Source organism: Ambystoma mexicanum, chromosome 6p, assembly GCF_040938575.1.
Source record: "Ambystoma mexicanum isolate Mex_15411 chromosome 6p, UKY_AmexF1_1, whole genome shotgun sequence".
In the NCBI taxonomy this organism is placed as follows: domain Eukaryota; kingdom Metazoa; phylum Chordata; class Amphibia; order Caudata; family Ambystomatidae; genus Ambystoma; species Ambystoma mexicanum.
In genome coordinates, this window is record NC_090935.1 from 912,238,242 (window position 1) to 912,258,131 (window position 19,890).

Genomic DNA, 19,890 nt, shown 5'->3' on the forward strand with positions numbered 1-19,890 from the left:
ATCTGTCATTGTCACCAGACCAGCACTCACAACCAATAGACAAGCAGGCTGCTGGGAGGGGCTGGGGAGTACATGCGGCTGGTGGTGGGCAAAGGCGCTTTCGGGCTATGGTCAAGCTAGTGTGTATCTGGGGCCTCCCCAATTATTATCTAATGGGATTCGTGGATATGATAAAAGCCCTCCAACTCTGCAAAACGCATTATGTGCTGCCTGTGGCGGGGGGGGGGGGGGGGTTCAACATGTGCACCGCCTCTCTGCACTCCAAGCAAGGGAGATTCTGGCTGCAGGTTTTGGAGTAGGTACACGTGCCCTGAATACAGCAAGCCCATGATCAGGGATCACTTCCATGTATCTTTTAGGATTTCACTTCCTTTCATATTCGAGTGACAGCGGCGCGCCTGTTCCCACTGTGTTCTCAGTGCAGTTATACTGCAGGGTGCAGGCCTCTGATGCAAACAGCAGCACAGGGCATTAAGCAGTTTTGAAGTCTTCCTTGATCTATAGTTTTGCGCTCGTCATAGGAATTCTAAAACATGTCTGTTGTGCTTATTATTCTTTCCAGGATTGCGCAGTATCTGCTGTACTTTAGTTTGTGTTTACCGGCTACATACATGTCTTGCTGCAAAATCACGCCGAGACGCCGGCAAACAAAGCAGGAAGGGGGGCGGCTGCCCGCTGTGCTCGGAACATTGTTTATTGAGCCAGCCCTTGAAAAAGGAAACATGCAGTGAAACCTGTGAAAGATGAAACGCTTTGTGTCACATTTGCTCTTTACCCTTGCACACGAGGTCTGCGTTTGGGGAACTGGATGTAATCTGGGCTGCTTCCTGCACAGCTGGAACCCCGCGCGCTCACTGTTTTCCCCTCCTGACCACTTTATAGCATGTTCTAGATTGCTGATTTCCCCTCCCCTCGTCCCTCTCTCTCCGTCTGCCCTTAGCAGCCGTTCTTTTAACTCTTCATGACAAATCTTTCATTTACTTTCTTTCAAGCTCACGCAACCTTTGTCCTTATTTTTCTGTAAACCTTACAAGACTCCCACACCCTCTTCCCCATCTTCAACTTTTTCCTGAGCAAACGCTTGTTCCTAGCTCTGGCCTGTCACCTGCCAGGTGCCCGCTTTCTCAGCTAGACAAAACGTCGTCTAGCTGTTTGGACCATATTGTTGCCTACTCGATACCGCTTCACCGTAAACAGAGCCGGCCTTAGGGGAGGGTGGGCCGGCGACCAGCCGGGGCGCCATGCTCCCCAGGGCACTATTAGCCCCCTGCCACACCAGGTCGGGGGAGTCTTTTAAGGGCTCCCCCGAGCTGGCGTAGTGGGAGAAGGTGTGGCAGGAGCGCTGCCGCAGGCATTTAATAACAGTTGAGTGATGATGCTTGTCAGCACCCTATTGTTATTAAATGCGCCCCACCGCCACGGGAGCACTTAATATAACAAAAGGGCGCCATTAGCCTCTACGGCCGCCCCTAACCGCACAATAAAGGCATCTTTGCTTTCAAGTCAGTGCTCTCGTTCCTCACCCATAGCATTTCTTTGCCGACATGAACTGCGTGCTTCTCATTAACCTCCTGCAAACTTGACAATGATCTTCCGTGGTTCGCAAACATGTTGATAAAATGCTATTTTTAATATGTGTCTGTAGTGCTTGATGTCACCGCCTTTCTTCCCCCAGTCTCCTCTCAACTAGAAGCTCTGCCAAGTTCTCATGAAACCTTGCGTCACTGCTCTGTATATCGTCACGCCCAACCTGCAGTACAAGGGGGGCCAGGAAAGTAACAACACAAGTAGAAGCAACAGAAACTGCCAAAGGCCCCGCACACAATCGGGATTGTGACAGATACTTGCACTTGAGAATCCCAAAACCCCAACTTTCTACAGAGGTGTATTGACGCTCTGGCCCACCACAAGATGAAGGTGTGACAGAGCAGAAATCTTCAACTGAAGTACACCTGTCATCATGAAAGATTGGCAAGCTATGCCAAAAGATGACCAAAAGATGAATGATTGCAGTGACACAGCACAACTGTTTAACAAGGTACCTATTCCATTGTAGCAGCCACCCACAGCTCCTGCCTATACATATTCTACAAACTCAGAAGATGAGAAAAACCCTGAAGATGGGATGAGCACAGTTCTGAAAATGACAGCAAAATGAGACCCAGTGGCAGAGACACTGCACTCTGATAAATGTTGCTCTATGTGCAAGCAAAGAACGGAGCTCCACAAAATTCTCAGAGAAGGAGACACTGGTCCTTATTACGAGTTAGCCATAGAAATTGAAATTACCGGCATGCCGGTGCTACCGTGTCCGTGAAGTACAGCTGCTTGAAATAACAGCTGATTCAGTGTTGGCGTGCAAGGGCATTCGGGCATGCCAGAAACGGTTGCACCTACATGCCAGTAATTACACCAAACAGCCCCCAAAAGGCCAACACCGCCACCCTTGGTGCTGGTGACTCCGATTCCGGCATCAATCTGCTGGTTCCACCAGGACCGGTAACAACAGTGCTCCTATTACCGTGACCGGAAATACAATGATCGCCGGAACAGCAAATCGACCGGCTGCCATTAATGAAAAACAATCCATTGTAGCACTGATACACATATCCAGAGCATTTATCTTGTGAAATAAAGATGACATCACGGTTATCTGCAACCCGGAGACGCAAGCCACGCTTTAGCGAGGCAGAACTCAACATGTTGGCAGACACAATTGTGGAGCATGCCGACCAACTGTTCAGCACAGACCTACGCAGGCAGGCACATCCGAGAAACAAGGCCATCTGGGAGGAGGTCGCACAGAAGTTCATTGCAGTTGGCACAACCCCCCGCACTGTGCTTGACTGTCATAAAAGGTGGGACGACCTGCGTTTGAGGGTGCGCAACCTCCTATCGGCCCAGTGCACCCAGGGTATGGCCACAGGAGGCAGCAGTGGGAGGAGACCTGAAGCAGTGTCCTGCAGCCCTGGGAGGAGACCTGTAGCAGTGTACTGCACCTTGAATCTATTGAGGGAGTTGGTGCTGCGGAGGCCGGAGGCGTGACATCTGAGGAGGCACGGTCAATACACGTAACCCCAATCGTAACCCCAATGTCACATCAACCTCCTGGTCCACCCTGCACACACTAGAGTGTCAAACACGTCAAGTGCCTTGAGCACAACACCAGAACTGCCCTGCCGGGCACCACCCCTGCATCCTGGTTGCGCACATCGACATGCACCTTGCCCGCAAACCTCACACATACCCTATTTGCACAGTCAACATATCACAGACACCCTGTATCGATCGCCAACACAAGATGCTCCTGCTGGCACTCAGACACACATCCCCCTGCCACAACATGTGTTGTTTCTGCCATGCCTAGCACAGGCACAAAGTCACGTCAGTGCCAAGCACCTACACCATCAACAAATGAGCAGTGTAACACACCAAGGAAACATGTGACCACCCTCGTCCCATCCAGCACGACCCATGACGCCAAATTATCACTGATGCAGTAAATGCCACAGGCAAGCATATGTGGAACACATCCATGGCAGAACCCACCACTACACAACATCATACAGCTTATGTGCCACACCCCTAACACCCGACCCAAAAATCACACGTACACCACAGAAGTATCTCTGGCACTGCACCGACCATGTAGGCTGAGCACACATCCACCCGCACAGTATCCATGACACACGCATGTGTGCACCATGCTATGTCCCCGGCCATGTCCCTGACACAGCACTGTCATCAAAAAAGTGAAGCCATTCATGTCGGTCTCATCAATCCACACACATCACTGATGCTCTGCCTTTCTGACTCCCACAGGCACATTATCTGGCAATGAGGACGGCCAGCCCAGTACATCAAGGGGCACCAGCCATCACTGCTGAAGGACCACCACCACCTCAACACAGGACTCCACAGCCTCAAAAGGCAGACATCCAAGTGCTACCCCAGCTGCATCCTTCCAGCCACTGCAGGCCCCTGTGGCACCTCCACTCCACCTCAGCCACCGCAGGCCCCCGTGGCACCTCCACCTCAGCCACCACAGGCCCCTGTGGCACCTCCACCTCAGCCACCACAGATCCCTGTGGTACCTCCACCGCAGCTACCACAGATCCCGGTGGTACCTCCACCACAGCCACATGGACATGCACAAGGGTGTCCTGGAGAGAACTCAGCTGATGAGGGTGGTCCTAATACTGGCGACACAGAACAGAGCATTGAAGAGGCCGTGCCCTTCTGTCCCATGGGCCCAATGATCCCCCAACCTCATCCCTTCTGTAGTATGAGGGACATAGAAGGTCGTCTAACCACGATGGAGCAACGCCAGGATGCTCTCACATCGCTGTTGCAACAGCACCTTAATGAGGTACAGCTAATACGAGAGAGCGTGCAGGCCAGTACCAGGCAAAATGCCCAGGCACTTGGGCAATGCACACGTGCCATAGTTCAAATGCTGCACTGGGTGAGGGAGGGCAATTGGTGTGTACACAAATGCTGTTATGTGGGTGGGTGCAGATATTGTTTCTGTCTGTGCATTAGGTGTTGTGTGTTTTCTTAACTGTGTTAGTGCTTCTTGTTCAGATTCTATTGTGGTACATGTAGTTATTTTGTTTATAGCGGCACAGAAATGATAATCTCAGCCATGCACTGGATCTATTTCCTAAATTGTGGCACGCCTGTTAAGGCCTTGCACTCAGGCATGAGTTTACTGTGTGGCACATGGAGTGACACCGGTACACTTTCACGTTTAATGCATGCACAACACAAAGTAGATACTTCTCCACTTTCATTTAATAACTGTACGTGTTGTACTGTTGACACAAATTATGATCATTACTCTTATTCATGATCATCCTCCCCCTTTAACCTCCCTATCTTGCACATGTGCAATTTCATGATGTATTTGTAACTTCGGAGCGCAGAGAAGTGGGATGAAAGATGGATTTAAACATTCAATTTGCACAGCCACTGGTGATGGGTGTTATACATGGCCATGATTCAAATGTTCACGTACCCTTGTGGTTAGACTCACCCAGCAGCAAGGTTCACTATGCTGTTTTCTGCCCCCACCCTAATTCAGCTGTGCAATGGCCTTGTAGTTAGACTCACCGAGCAACCAGGTATGCTGTCCACCGTGACGTGCCATGTACCGAGGCAGCGTGGAGTTGTGCAGCACCATGGAGTCATGGGTGGAACCGGGAAATCTGGCATAGCAATGGGTGCTGATGTGGCGGGCATCACACACCATCTGCACGTTCAGTGAATGATAATGTTTTCTATTGTTGTACACAGTCTCCACAGCATGCCTGGCAACCAACTCCACATGAGTGCAGTCCAAGGCACCAATGATGTTCGGCATGCCTGCAATTGCATGGAAAGCTATTTTCATGCCATTGACATGGTCTGCTGTCCTGGGTAGACAGATGTAGTCTCGAACGTGACGAGAAGTGCATCAATGACCTAGAACAGGGCACGTGAAAAACAGGGTTGCGATATCCCCTGAAGCTCACCAACTGTGTGCTGGTATGTGTCTGTGGCAAGGAAGTGTAGCACAACCACTATGTTGAGCAAGGGGGGATGGATGTGCGTATATTTATGAGGCTGACCAAGTTGTCATGGATTAAGTCCACTATATAAATGATGGTGTCCCTGTCTAGCCGTTACAGGGTGTGGGTCTGGCTTTGGCTCAGTTTATAGGTGTGGCCCTTAAGCGTGGGATTGGTGGTTGTCTGTGTGGTACAACTGGCTGGACAATGGGGTTTTGCTGGGCCATGATGGCCCTCCTTCTCCTCAAGCGCCTCTGCTGCATCCTCTGCCTCCCTGCCTCAAGTAATAGTCCTGCATGCATGGCCTCCAGTTCCAGTACTGCTACTGCTAGCATTGTGGTGGTGTAAGGGGTGTGTGAGTGGTCCTTTTATGCTGTAGCACTGCTCATTTGTACCACCTGTGTTGATTGTCTGCACCTGTGGCATACTTCTACACACATGAATCTACTTAACTTCTGGTCCGCATTGCCAATGTTTCCAGCATCGTTTTCACATTGCTACTGGCATGCCCATGCCGGTAATTGCGTGGCCATGCACCTCTGGATGTGCACTTACTAACACCATGCTGGTATGTCTGTCACGGCTGCCACATCTCTCTGCAGATACCGGCAACAGTGTTGCCGGACATGGTGGGTCAGTTGCTGTGCTGGTATTACCGGCATCGAAACTCAGACTATGCCGGTCTTGAAAAAGGTGGCGGTAAGGAACTACCGGCACCATTGTTTCCGGAGCGGCACTCTTGTAATGAGGCCCACTGACATTCTGTTCATTACAGAAGAAGGGCTAGAGCACCGTTATATCAGTGATACCACATGAAATAATCCCAAACTATTTTAAATTCGTCCAAGCCAACCAAGAAGGTAAAAGATGAGGAGGAGGGGGAGTTAGCCATGGCACCTATTGACTGTGATGAATCAACTTCCGGGGTACCAGTGGTCCAGGGATGAATATCGGTTCCTAAACCATCAATCAGCCCCACAACGCTAGTACACCAGAAGGGATCCAAACAGATTGGAAACACAAGCAAATTATAAACCTTCTTGTGCAATTTTGGTAATGTGGACGGAACAGCAAGCTTATCTCCATAAGGTCATGGATCGTTGGATAGTTGCAACACAGTGAAAATACAATTATTACCCAATTATAAAAGGGACTGTCCAGTCAAGGTTGCATACAACTATCTACTTTATTATTATGTTAATGTTAAAGGTATTTATACCGGGCACCATCACCACTGGAGCGGTCCCCAGGCACTCTGGCAGATCTGAAAAGGGAAGAGGGTAGGAAGGTTAGTAGGGCTGAGCAGGAGAAAGGCAAGAGAGTGGTGATGTGCTGTTGGCAGCCTCAGTTCGGTGTGCACCGTTCGCTGAGCTTAGGTGTGCTTTTCAGTTGAGAGCCGTTGTGTGCTGTTGCGTGATGCTAGCTGTAGTATATTTTGTTGTTGCAATGTGGTGAAGTGTGTGTAGTTTGGTGTGCATTAGAGGTATGGTTGTGTTTAGTTAGAGTTTGAGATGTGTATGCAGAGGGGTGAGATTGTTTAGTGGGGTTTGGTTAGTGACATTACTATTTAGAAATAACACATGCTAATCTTCACAATCCTGTCTAGATGTGTCGCAATGCTAATCTTTACAGTTCTATCTAGATGTGATGCAAGTTGACAACACAAATCTGTCTAGATGCGATGCAAGTTAATCTTTACAATCCTGTCTCGGTGTGGTGCAAGTTGACATTCACAATTCTGTCTAGATGCGACGCATGCTAATCTTCACAATTCTGTCTAGATGTGACAGAGGCTCATTTTCACAGTTCTGTCTAGATATGGCACAAGCTAATCTCAACAATTCTGTCTAGATGTGACGCAATGATAATCTTCACAATTCTGTCTATATGGGACACAAGCTAGTATTACAATTCTGTCTAGATGTGATGCAATGCTAATCTTTACAACAGATGCTGGTGATGCTTGTCGATGCACTCCTCCTAGCTTCTTTACTGGGCTTGTGTTGTCCTTTAAGGCAGACAGCCCAAAGCTGAGGAGAGTGTTGCAGGCAAGGGCCTTATCCTTGGTTTGGTTCAGAGACTCTCTGGCACTTCCCACCTAGGAAGCTTGCTTGCAGACAATAGCAGGGCATGCTGTGTACTGGCAGGGTACCAGTTCTGGAGCTGCTTGGATGGTCCTCTGGATTCAGTATCTTCCTCTGTTCCCTGGGAGATTTTTAGGGGAGGGATCTTGCTTCCCTCTTTGGAAATTCTGGCCTTCCTTCACTGGCGGAAGCTGTAAGGCAGACTGTACCGTCAGCCAGGGTCCAAATGAGTTAATCTTGTTACTCCTTACGAAGCCTTCAGATGATCTGCCAAAAGAGGGTCTCAACCCTGTTTTAAAGCCAAATGGGCCCAGTGATTGGTGGAGGCTAAACATACCCTATGAACCAATCCTGCCCCCCCAGCAATCTTCTGTTATGCATGAGGTCATAACCACAGTGCTTTTCAACAGTAAAGGTGAAGGGGTAAAAATACTAGGTCCCACCTATCTTCCTGCCTGTAGTGAATAAAAGGGTCTTTCTGTTTAATTGATCTCTGTGTGGTTCCTGATTAAAGGCAGGTCTCCCTTGAAGTTGTGATGAGAACAGACGTTCTGTCTCCATCAAATCACATACTCCTACCCTGTGAAAGAGGTCCCTCTGCACATGTACCAATCATGACAGCTCACTGTCATTGATACAAAGAGGCGGGTGCTGGCTTCAGGTTGACACAGATCCATATCAAAGGAGATGGGGATTCCTGTCTTTTGTTAGCCCTGCGACCAGGCCTTGCGTGGGCCTGCTTAACTTAACTCTCATCACTGCCACCAGCAGGGCCAACAAAGGATAGGGCGGATCCATGGATCCTTTGTTATTTAATTAGGCTGGCCATGGCAGGAGGAAGGTTTCACCCTCCCCCTTTTGACATACCTTGATGTACTCCTCAGTGTCACATTCCAACTAAATGTGATAGCGAGGACTGCACCTGTAGGCTGTGTCCACCCAGAGTACACAGGTCTATGTTTATGTTGTGCGGTGAGAATGGGCATCATTTTAGGGGGGGTATAGGGGTGTTTGTCCCCCCAAATTTCATGGCGCACCATTTTGTCCCCATTCATTTGGCTGGGGCATCTTTTCTTCAGATGCCATATCCCCCCCAACATTTTCAGCAAAGTTACTCCACTGGCGGTGAGCATAGGAAAATGTGTGCAGATTAGCCCCACACATTTTCCAAGGTTGATCTACCATCATTCAATTCCATATCAAATTTCAAAAAAGCCCAGGCGAGTACACACCCACCGTGTGGATGGCCGAATTCCTCACATTGATATTCTAGTCTGTAAAGCACTCCTCATCCATCTTATCCAAACCTGTCACACCAACCTATCCTTCCTGCTCATGTAGAGAACGCCTTCCTACAATGCCACCTTCACAGAAAACATTTTGGACACTGTAGCTAGTCTAGAGGTGGAATACCAGCAATTAATGACTCTTGGGGATTTCAACATCTGGTTAGAGGCAGAACACAAAACCTCTACGAAATCTTTGTCCACCTTAAGCAAATGGTCAAGGGAGAAACACATTCTGATGACCATACTCACAAAGCAATTTCCTGTGAAGAAGGGCTGATGACTGCAGCAACACACATCAACATTCTGTAGAAAGACCACCTCATGTCCACTTGTGTTATCAACACGACAAATCAGAGGCTCCTGACTCACAAAAGACAAGCCATCGTCATCAGAAGAAACTGGACAACACTTAACCTAAACTAGCTGGAAGCCTTAATGGAGGACACCAAACCAAATCTATGAGAAACTGACTTCGCTCTTCCGGGAAAAAAATATAGAGATGCTTCAGATTTGGATTTTAAAAGCAATGGACCTCCTTATACCAGTGCAACATATCGCCCATTCAGAAAAAATGACAGAAGGTAGATCAGCTCACCCCTCGCCTAAGAACCTGGAAGCAAAGAAACTGAAAACTAGCTGCAGAAAATGAAGTTGCCAGACAAAGAAGCATATTAAAGACAGATTTGACACCAAAAGCCGGGAATCATCACTAAATGGAACTCATCAGAGCAGCACCTCGCCCAGCGAAAGATCACAGAAATTAGATACTCCCCATCCTTCAACAAATCACGCACTCTCTCTCAGAAATTGTGCCACATGACATCATTAACCATTTCCAAAACAAAGGGAAAAACATCCAGAAAATCATACATGCATCAGAGACTGGGGGGAATGGATTACATATTTGTCAACAACAAACCTTCCACAACCCCAACACGCAACTAATTTGATCCCAATCACAAAAGTGGAGGAAAAGAAAACTGGTGAAAGCAAGTTACAAAGCCGGCTTCCCAGCAGACTGCAGCCACCTTGGAAATCTACAAAGAGAACCTTGTCAATGTAAGTTTGGTGAACTACTTTCTCAAATTGATGAACACCTCACTGAGAACAGGAATTGTATCAAGACCTTTCAAGATGCCATATTTTAAACCACTCCTCAAAAATACCACCTGACTCCTGGACAATCCCACTCATTTCCAACCTATCTCGAACATAGCTCACCCTGCTAAAATCCTTGAAAGCTGCGTACACAAGCAAATCCTGGAACACATAGCCACCAACAACATTTTCGTTTGTACAACGAAAGCACAACTGCACTGCACTAAAAAATCACAACATTAATGGAGTACTTTAATTTATTCTAAAGCACTCAGCTGACACGTGCTTCGACCACAACTACCTCAGACTAAGGTAAATGGCGCTTGCTGAAAAACCTCAAAAGTTATTCATAATCTTGGGATCCTTTATGGCAAAGAACTCATCCTGGAACCACAAATAAACACACTAGTCAAGAAATGTTTCTACCATCTTTGCTCAGTCAGACAGACCATGCCATTCATCGCCTTTTAGCAAAGGACCCTTGCTTTCACTGCACTGATTCTATCAAGAATCCACTATTAACAATCGACTACACCAACAAAGTATTCCTCAGCATGTGGGTCTTCCTCATGAAGAAACTTCAGCACAGCAGAACACAGCAGCCAGAATATTGCTCATACTCGACAGGAGAAAACATAAAACCCCACTAGTAAGAACTCTTCACTGGCTAATGTTTAAAAAAATCAGGAACCAATTCAAAGCAATACCCATCACTCAGAGAGCTCTTTTGTCTGTGGAGCAGAATTCAGCTATGCACATTTTATCCTGTACCAACCATAAAGCCCTAGAAAAAAAAGTGCATTTGGAAAAGAGGGAACCTGGAAACCTGGAGTGTTCAATTACCCAATCCTAAATTAAGCTGGAGAAGCCCAAAGGGTTACAGAAGCCTGAGAAACCTGATTGCTGGACACGCGCAGATGCCCAAGAGAGACCCTGCTGAGTTGAGGCAATCAGAGGCCTAGAAGGTTTTGGGGAGCCCTAGAAAGATAAGGAACGTTTTTCAACAGTTGGAAAACAAAACAGGGAACCTGGAGGGTTCAATCACTCAATCATAAATCAAGAACGATTTGTAGGACAATGCCCATGTTGGAGTAATCGCACTAAGAGAATCATTCCTCCTTTTAAGGAATTGGAAAAAACTTAAAACTTGTTATAAGGAACTGGAAGAAAGGACTGAAAACCTTACTTTGACAAACTATGAAAAACCCATGTTAGACTGATGGACAGTACTTTGGAGCAACCCAAGTAGTTTTGCCTAGAAAAAGCCCGAGTGGAAGGGCCATTACTGTGGTTATTTTTATTTTACATTTTTCTAAAAGTGGTAGGGCCAGGTAGAGTTTAGGTTTCAGAGTGAGGACTATTTTGATTTGGACAATTGACGAGAACCCCTAGTGTAGTTTTTAGGTAGGGGAATCCCTCATAGCAATAGGGACAGGTAGGTTTCTTTATTTCAAATAGACACTGTAGAAATGTTCATCTCTAGTTCGAATCCTTCTGGTTCACCACAATTCGCAAATTGTTGGTGTGGGGAAGAAAAGAGGGTCTTCCCACCCCCGAGGCAATTCCGAATGAGAAACAAACAATAAACTACACTTCGAGGGAGGAGGGGAGCGTGTCCGCAGGAGATATGATATTATATGGCATTTATAACACGCCTATACGCAAGTGTTTCAAGGCGCGACAAGGCAAGGGAGGGGGAACAGTGGGAAGCCAAACAACGATCCTACTAGGCCAGGTGTCATTCAGATCATGCAAGTGCATGGGAGTGGAGGGGGAAAGTGCAAAGGAGAGGGGGAGGGGAGAGTGCAGTACACAGGATAATAGACTAATAACATAGTTAGTATGGTCAGCTGGTGGCAAGTGCAAGGGTAAGTGCAGACGTCCGGTATCAAGTGCTGGTAGAGGGACTGAAGGGATACAGCGACAGTCCAGAGTGTGGGGGCTGCCAGGAAGGCAGTGCAGGAGTGCAACTGGCGGTGGAGGGGACCTGGGCCCGAGATCAGCGGTTGGCCATGTAACCAGTGCAGTTTCAGCTAGGGGTTCAGCAGGAGAGAGGAGGAGAAAAACGGAAGCAAAGAAAGTGCACAATTGCGTCGTGCATGCATTAGGAGTTATATAGTAGAGGACAGTGTAAGCACCATCTTAGTTATTAGCAGCCATTTTGAAACACAGGCCCAAGAGTGGCAAAAGTACCCAACGTGTTAGCATTAGACTTATATTATTGGCACAGATGTAATTCACACAATGGATGAGGTCCAGGGAGTTGCAAGCCTTTCACTGTCTTGGCAGTACCATCCTACGATAAGGATTGCATAGCCCCTTAAATCCAACACCCCCTTTTGCAGCAGAATTACAGCCCTTCTATGGTTTGATCCCCAGACCTCCACATACCACAGTGCCACCCAGGCCCAGACCACCGACCATAAAACTGCAAGACCCCCGATCGATCAAGGAGATCAGAAAGCAAGGCTATCTTGCCTTCACATTTGGGTCACGTGATTTGTGCTGCAATGGACCGGGGGGATGAAATTATAGCCTAAAATAAGGGTGGCAGACCTTGGGAGGTTGCTGGAGCATCTGGGAATGAGTGAAGTATGCAAGTTAGTATGACCTGGGCTCCTCCCCTGGGCCCATGTCTGCGTCTGCCAGTCTCCCAGGTGCACTGTTATAGTGATAGAGTACCATTATTTTTCGAAGTAACTAATTGCTTATGAGGTTCTGTTTTTCTGCGAATGGCAAGCCCAACAGTACCCACGTGGACAGAGATGGACAAGAAGGCTGGGACAAAAAGCATAGCATCTCCTATGGAGTGGGCCGTCTATGTATAGGGTCTCGCCAACCAGCCTTGCGTGTTTCACTCTATGTAATGATGTCACGGATAACGACTTGTACATTTATAAGGTTCTGCCTATGCTGATTTTGGCAGAACGTTCAGCGGCAGCAGAGTTCTTTGCTGATGTACTTCTTTTGTGTATGAATAAAACTTGTTATCCTTGCAAGCAGTGCCTTTGGCCTTTTTCCCTAGCCGTTTGTATTTTTTCTGGTGTTAGCGTACAGGGTTGTGCCTTCATCGGTAATCAGAGTACATCTTCCTGTAAAGCTGCACCGCACACATGCAGCAAAATTTGTGCACACACAGCTGACGCATTTGCAATGGCAAGCTATCCCATTGTGTCTTACAAACTGTGTGTTGTTTGGAAGTGCAAATGGCTTTGTGACTCGGGACGTTATGAGAGGCCCTGAACGAATTCTCTCAGACGTGGTATGAGTTGCGTTTGGAAGGAGGTATGTAAATCAGGGTGGTCGAATGGTGGCTCCTCAAGGAGCGAGGATGAGGGTGCTGAGGTTAGAACATGAGTGCCACAAAGACAAAACAAGACATCAGGGAAACTTGTTGCTGACCAGCAGGAGTATATGACAGGTTTGAAATCTAGTGTCTTGCTTGCTGTAATGTCCCTACGACTCTTTTAGAGCTATCAAAACATCCAGGATTGGCCTGGCAGTCATGTACCAGTGGAAACATTGGGCCATGTAACCCCCTAGGTGCCAAGGACGAGTATGCTTGTCCTTTTTGCATAGACTTGCATAATAACCTGGCAATTAATTTAATTTGACAAGAAGCGTTGTTTAGTTTGTTTTGGCTCTTTTATGAAGAAGTATATCGATGATTCAAACCGTACTTACGCAACATAACTACAGTTCTGTTGCAAGATTTATTACAGATTCAAAATTCTCATTTTAATCAGTATAGGCAAAACAAGACTTAACAACACACACCTGCAAGCACAACTCAGAGGGCCTCATTGCAGGGCGTATGGTAAAAGAGGGAGTTTTACACAAATGCCACCGGTTTTACTCCCACCACAGTAGAAGAATGGGTATTTACCACCTGTTGTAAATAATGCTTGGTTACCATTTTTGCCCACATACTATTGGTGGTGCAGGTAAAAATCCTAAAAGGTCTCTGAGTGTTTTTTTTTAATGAATGTCTTGTATAGTAGGGAGTAACACGTGCTTCACTTCAATACAGGGAAAACACTTTTACCATAGAGACACCAGCAGGGATAAGAAAAGTGGGCATCTCTGATGTCCGCATCCTCACCAGCTATACCATATAATGTATGAAAGGGAGCGATGTGACCCGTCTGTGCATTAAGAGAAGTTGTATGCTAGTGGTATGACCCACTACTGTACTTATTCTGGTTCCATCCTCGACATGAAGATGGAAATACCCAGATGGTACATGAAATCTTTTCCTTAATTCAATCCTGGATGATGACACATTCATTGGCGCTGAATAACAACAAGATGGAGCTGCTGATCCTTAGCTCAGGATCGAGGATAAAGAAGTTGGATGCTTCTTACAACTGATTTTGTATTGCTGGCTGTTCAATTCCATTATTCTCCCACATTAAAACCGTGGGGATATTTTCCATTTGTGGCTCACTTTCGACAAACACATTGCGCATCTACGATGTTCTTGTGTCTATCTGAACTCCCTACTTAGTGAAAATCGCCCAGCTCTTTCTGTGGGGAATCAAACTGTGATTGCCTCTGCACTAGTCAACACCATATTGTAACAGTCTCATGTTTTGCACGTCTGCCACCAACATCAGCAGACTACACATTTCCCAGAATGGTGCTGTTCGCAGTATTTGAGCAAGGCAAGTCTCATCACATCTCCAATGCGAGACGAGACCTACACTAGCAAAACTCCACACCAGTGAAAAACAGGATACTCTACAAATCACTGACCTTAATCCACAAATGTCTGACTGGAGACACACCCAAATACCTAGCAACTTGCAGTCTTGGGAGGATGGCTGAGGGGCAACGTGCTCGCTTTGGAAGCAAGATGACATGGAGCAACACAGGTTCGATCCCGGGTCCTCGCGTAGAAACCTCTGGGTATTAAGCACGTTATGAATAACATATCATATCATATCTTGACGGCACTGGTCAAGAGAGTCCTGTGATAGAACAATACTCACTTCTTATCACTCCCACGCTATAAACCTCAGAAATACGGGTGTGCCAGCATTGACTTCTGGGCCCCTCCTTCATGGAATGAACTCCCTCCGACCATAAGATCCATTCCCCATCTGGCACTTTTTACGAAAGCATTAAAAACGCACCTTTCTGACAAAGTAGTCTAATGCGCTTAAAATGAGCACGAATATGAGCATCCTACTCTGATGCGTCTCTCTCTTGTTTCCCCCCATCCCCCGCTCATGCCCCGTGTCTCCCCTGTTCCCCCCACACCCGCTCATGCCCCGTGTCTCCCTCCTGTTCCCCCCACCCCCGCTCATGCCCCATGTCTCCCTCCTGTTGCCCCCCACACCCTGCTCATGCCCCATGTCTCCCTCCTGTTGCCCCCCACACCCTGCTCATGCCCCTTGTCTTCCTCGTGTTCCCCCCACCCCCCGCTCATGCCCCGTGTCTCCCTCTTGTTGCCCCCATCCCCCGCTCATGCCCCATGTCTCCCTCATGTTCCCCCCACCCCCCGCTCATGCCCCGTGTCTCCCTGCTGTTGCACCCCACCCCCCGCTCTTGCCCCGTGTCTCTCTGCTGCTGCCCCACACCCCCCGGTCATGCCCCGTGTCTCCCTGCTGTTGCCCTCCACCCCCCGGTCATGCCCCGTGTCTCCCTGCTGTTGCCCCTCACCCCCTGCTCATGCCCCGTGTCTCTCTCCTGTTACCCCCACCCCCTCTCATGCCCCGTGTCTCCCTTGTGTTCCCCCCACCCCCGCTCATGCCCTGTGCCTCCCTGCTTTTGCCCCCCACCCCCGCTCATGCCCCGTGTCCCCCTCCTGTTGCCCCCCACCCCCCGCTCATGCCCCGTGTCTCTCTCCGTGTCTCTCTCCTGTTACCCCCCACCCCCTGCTCATGCCCCATGTCTCCCTCGTGTTCCCCCACCCCCGCTCATGCCCCATGTCTCCCTGCTGTTGCCTCCCACCCCCCGCTCATGCCCCGTGTCTCCCTCGTGTTCCTCCCAACCCCCGCTCATGCCCCGTGTCTCCCTCCTGTTGACCCCCCGTTCATGCCCATGTCTCCCTGCTGTTGCCCCCCAACACCCGCTCATGCACCGTGTCTCTCTCCTGTTACCCCCCACCCCCCTCTCATGCCCCGTGTCTCTCTCCTGTTGCCCCCCATCCCCCGTTCATGCCCCATGTCTCTCTCCTGCTGCCCTCCACCCCCGCTCATGACCTGTGTCTTTCTCCTGTTACCCCCCACCCCCCGCTCATGCCCCGTGTCTCTCTCCTGTTGCCCCCACCACCCGCTCATGCCCTGTGTCTCTCTCCTGTTACCCCCCACCCCCTCTCATGCCCCGTGTCTCCCTGCTGTTGCCCCCCACCCTCCGCTCATGCCCTGTGTCTCCCTGCTGTTGCCCCCCACCCCCCGCTCATGCCCCGTGTATCTCTCCTGTTACCCCCCCAACCCCCTCTCATGCCCTGTGTCTCTCTCCTGTTATCCCCCACACCCCTAGTCATGCCCCGTGTCTCTCTCCTGTTGCCCCCACCCCCCGGTCATGCCCCGTGTCTCTATCCTGTTACCCCCCACCCCTCTCTCATGCCCCGTGTCTCTCTCCTGTTTCCCCCCAACTCCCGGTCATGCCCCGTGTCTCTCTCCTGTTACCCCCCACCCCCCGGTCATGCCCCGTGTCTCCCTGCTGTTGCCCCTCACCTCCCGCTCATGCCCCGTGTCTCTCTCCTGTTCCCCCACCCCCCGCTCATGCCTCGTGTCTCCCCTGTTCCCCCTCACCCCCGCTCATGCCCCGTGTCTCCCTGCTGTTGCCCCCCACCCCCTGCTCATGCCCCGTGTCTCTCTCCTGTTACCCCCACCCCCTCTCATGCCCCGTGTCTCCCTTCTGTTGGCCCCCTGCTCATGCCCCGTGGCCCTCTCCTGTTACCCCCCAGCCCCCGGTCATGCCCCGTGTCTCCCTGCTGTTGCCCCCCACACCCCACTCATGCCCCGTGTCTCTCTCCTGTCACCCCCCATCCCCCTCATGCCCCGTGTCTCTCTCCTGTTACCCCCCACCCCCCTCTCATGCCCTGTGTCTCTCTCCTGATGCCCCCCACCCCCCGGTCATGCCCCGTCTCTCCCTGCTGTTGCCCCCCACCCCCCTCATGCCCCGTGTCTCTCTCCTGTTACCCCCCACCCCCCTCTCATGCCCCGTGTCTCTCTTCGGTTGCCTCCCACCCCCCGGTCATGCCCTGTCTCTCCCTGCTGTTGCCCCCCACCCCCCTCATGCCCCGTGTCTCTCTCCTGTTACCCCCCACCCCCCTCTCATGCCCTGTGTCTCTCTCCTGTAGCCCCCCACCCCCCGGTCATGCCCCGTGTCTCCCTGCTGTTGCCCCTCACCTCCCGCTCATGCCCCTTGTCTCTCTCCTGTTCCCCCACCCCCCGCTCATGCCTCGTGTCTCCCCTGTTCCCCCTCACCCCCGCTCATGCCCCGTGTCTCTCTCCTGTTACCCCCACCCCCTCTCATGCCCCGTGTCTCCCTCCTGTTGCCCGCTGCTCATGCCCCGTGTCCCTCTCCTGTTACCCCTCAGCCCCCGGTCATGCCCCGTGTCTCCCTGCTGTTGCCCCCCACACCCCGCTCATGCCCCGTGTCTCTCTCCTGTTACCCCCCACCGCCCCTCATGCCCTGTGTCTCTCTCCTGTTACCCCCCACCCCCGCTCATGCCCCGTGTCTCCCTGCTGTTGCCCCCCACCCCTGGTCATGCCCCGTGTCTCTCTCCTGTTACCTCCACCCCCTCTCATGCCCTGTGTCTCCCTCCTGTTGCCCCCCACACCCCGCTCATGCCCCGTGTCTCTCTCCTGTTACCCCCACCCCCGGTCATGCCCTGTGTCTCCCTGCTGTTGCCCCCCACCCCCTGCTCATGCCCCGTGTCTCTCTCCTGTTGCCCCCCACCCCCGATCATGCCCCGTGTCTCCCTGCTATTTCCCCCAACCCCTGCTCATGCCCCGTGTCTCTCTCCTGTTACCCCCCACCCCCTTCTCATGCCCCGTGTCTCTCTCCTTTTACCCCCCACCCCCCTCTCATGGCCCGTGTCTCTCTCCCGTTGCCCCCCAACCCCCGGACATGCCCCATGTCTCCCTTCTGTTGCCCCCCACCTCCGGTCATGCCCCGTGTCTCCCTGCTGTTGCCCCCTGATCATGCCCCGTGTCTCTCTCCTGTTACCCCCCACTCCCCTCTCATGCCCCGTGTCTCCCTCGTGTTCCCCCCACCCCCCGTTCATGCCCTGTGTCTCCATGATGTTGCCCCACACCCCCCCTCATGCCCCGTGTCTCTCTCCTGTTACCCCCCACCCCCCTCTCATGCCCTGTGCCTCTCTCCTTATGCCCCCCACCCCCGGTCATGCCCCGTCTCTCCCTGCTGTTGCCCCCCACCCACCCTCATGCCCCGTGTCTCTCTCCTGTTACCCCCCACCCCCCTCTCATGCCCCGTGTCTCTCTTCGGTTGCCCCCCACCCCCCGGTCATGCCCCGTCTCTCCCTGCTGTTGCCCCCCACCCCCGTCATGGCCCGTGTCTCTCTCCTGTTACCCCCCACCCCCCTCTCATGCCCTGTGTCTCTCTCCTGTTGCCCCCCACCCCCCAGTCATGCCCCGTGTCTCCCTGCTGTTGCCCCTCACCTCCCGCTCATGCCCCTTGTCTCTCTCCTGTTCCCCCACCCCCCGCTCATGCCTCGTGTCTCCCCTGTTCCCCCTCACCCCCGCTCATGCCCTGTGTCTCTCTCCTGTTACCCCCACCCCCTCTCATGCCCCGTGTCTCCCTCCTGTTGCCCGCTGCTCATTCCCCGTGTCCCTCTCCTGTTACCCCTCAGCCCCCTGTCATGCCCCGTGTCTCCCTGCTGTTGCCCCCCACACCCGCTCATGCCGCGTGTCTCTCTCCTGTTACCCCCCACCGCCCCTCATGCCCTGTGTCTCTCTCCTGTTACCCCCCACCCCCCTCTCATGCCCTGTGTCTCTCTCCTGTTGCCCCCCACCCCCCGGTCATGCCCCGTCTCTCCGTGCTGTTTCCCCCCAACCCCTGCTCATGCCCCGTGTCTCTCTCCTGTTACCCCCCACCCCCTTCTCATGCCCCGTGTCTCTCTCCTGTTACCCCCCACCCCCCTCTCATGGCCCGTGTCTCTCTCCCCCCACCCCCGGTCATGCCCCGTGTCTCCCTTCTGTTGCCCCCCACCCCCGGTCATGCCCCGTGTCTCCCTGCTGTTGCCCCCTGATCATGCCCCGTGTCTCTCTCCTGTTACCCCCCACTCCACTCTCATGCCCCATGTCTCCCTCGTGTCCCCCCACCCCCCGTTCATGCTCTGTGTCTCCATGATGTTGCCCCCCACCCCCCCTCATGCCCCGTGTCTCTCTCCTGTTACCCCCCACCCCCCTCTCATGCCCCGTGTCTCTCTTCGGTTGCCCCCACCCCCCGGTCATGCCCCGTCTCTCCCTGCTGTTGCCCCCCACCCCCCTCATGCCCCGTGTCTCTCTCCTGTTACCCCCCACCCCCCTCTCATGCCCTGTGTCTCTCTCCTGTTGCCCCCCACCCCCAGTCATGCCCCGTGTCTCCCTGCTGTTGCCCCTCACCTCCCGCTCATGCCCCTTGTCTCTCTCCTGTTCCCCCACCCCCCGCTCATGCCTCATGTCTCCCCTGTTCCCCCTCACACCTCTCATGCCCTGTGTCTCTCTCCTGTTACCCCCACCCCCTCTCATGCCCCGTGTCTCCCTCCTGTTGCCCACTGCTCTTCCCCCGTGTCCCTCTCCTGTTACCCCTCAGCCCCCGGTCATGCCCCGTGTCTCCCTGCTGTTGCCCCCCACACCCCGCTCATGCCCCGTGTCTCTCTCCTGTTACCCGCCACCGCTCCTCATGCCCTGT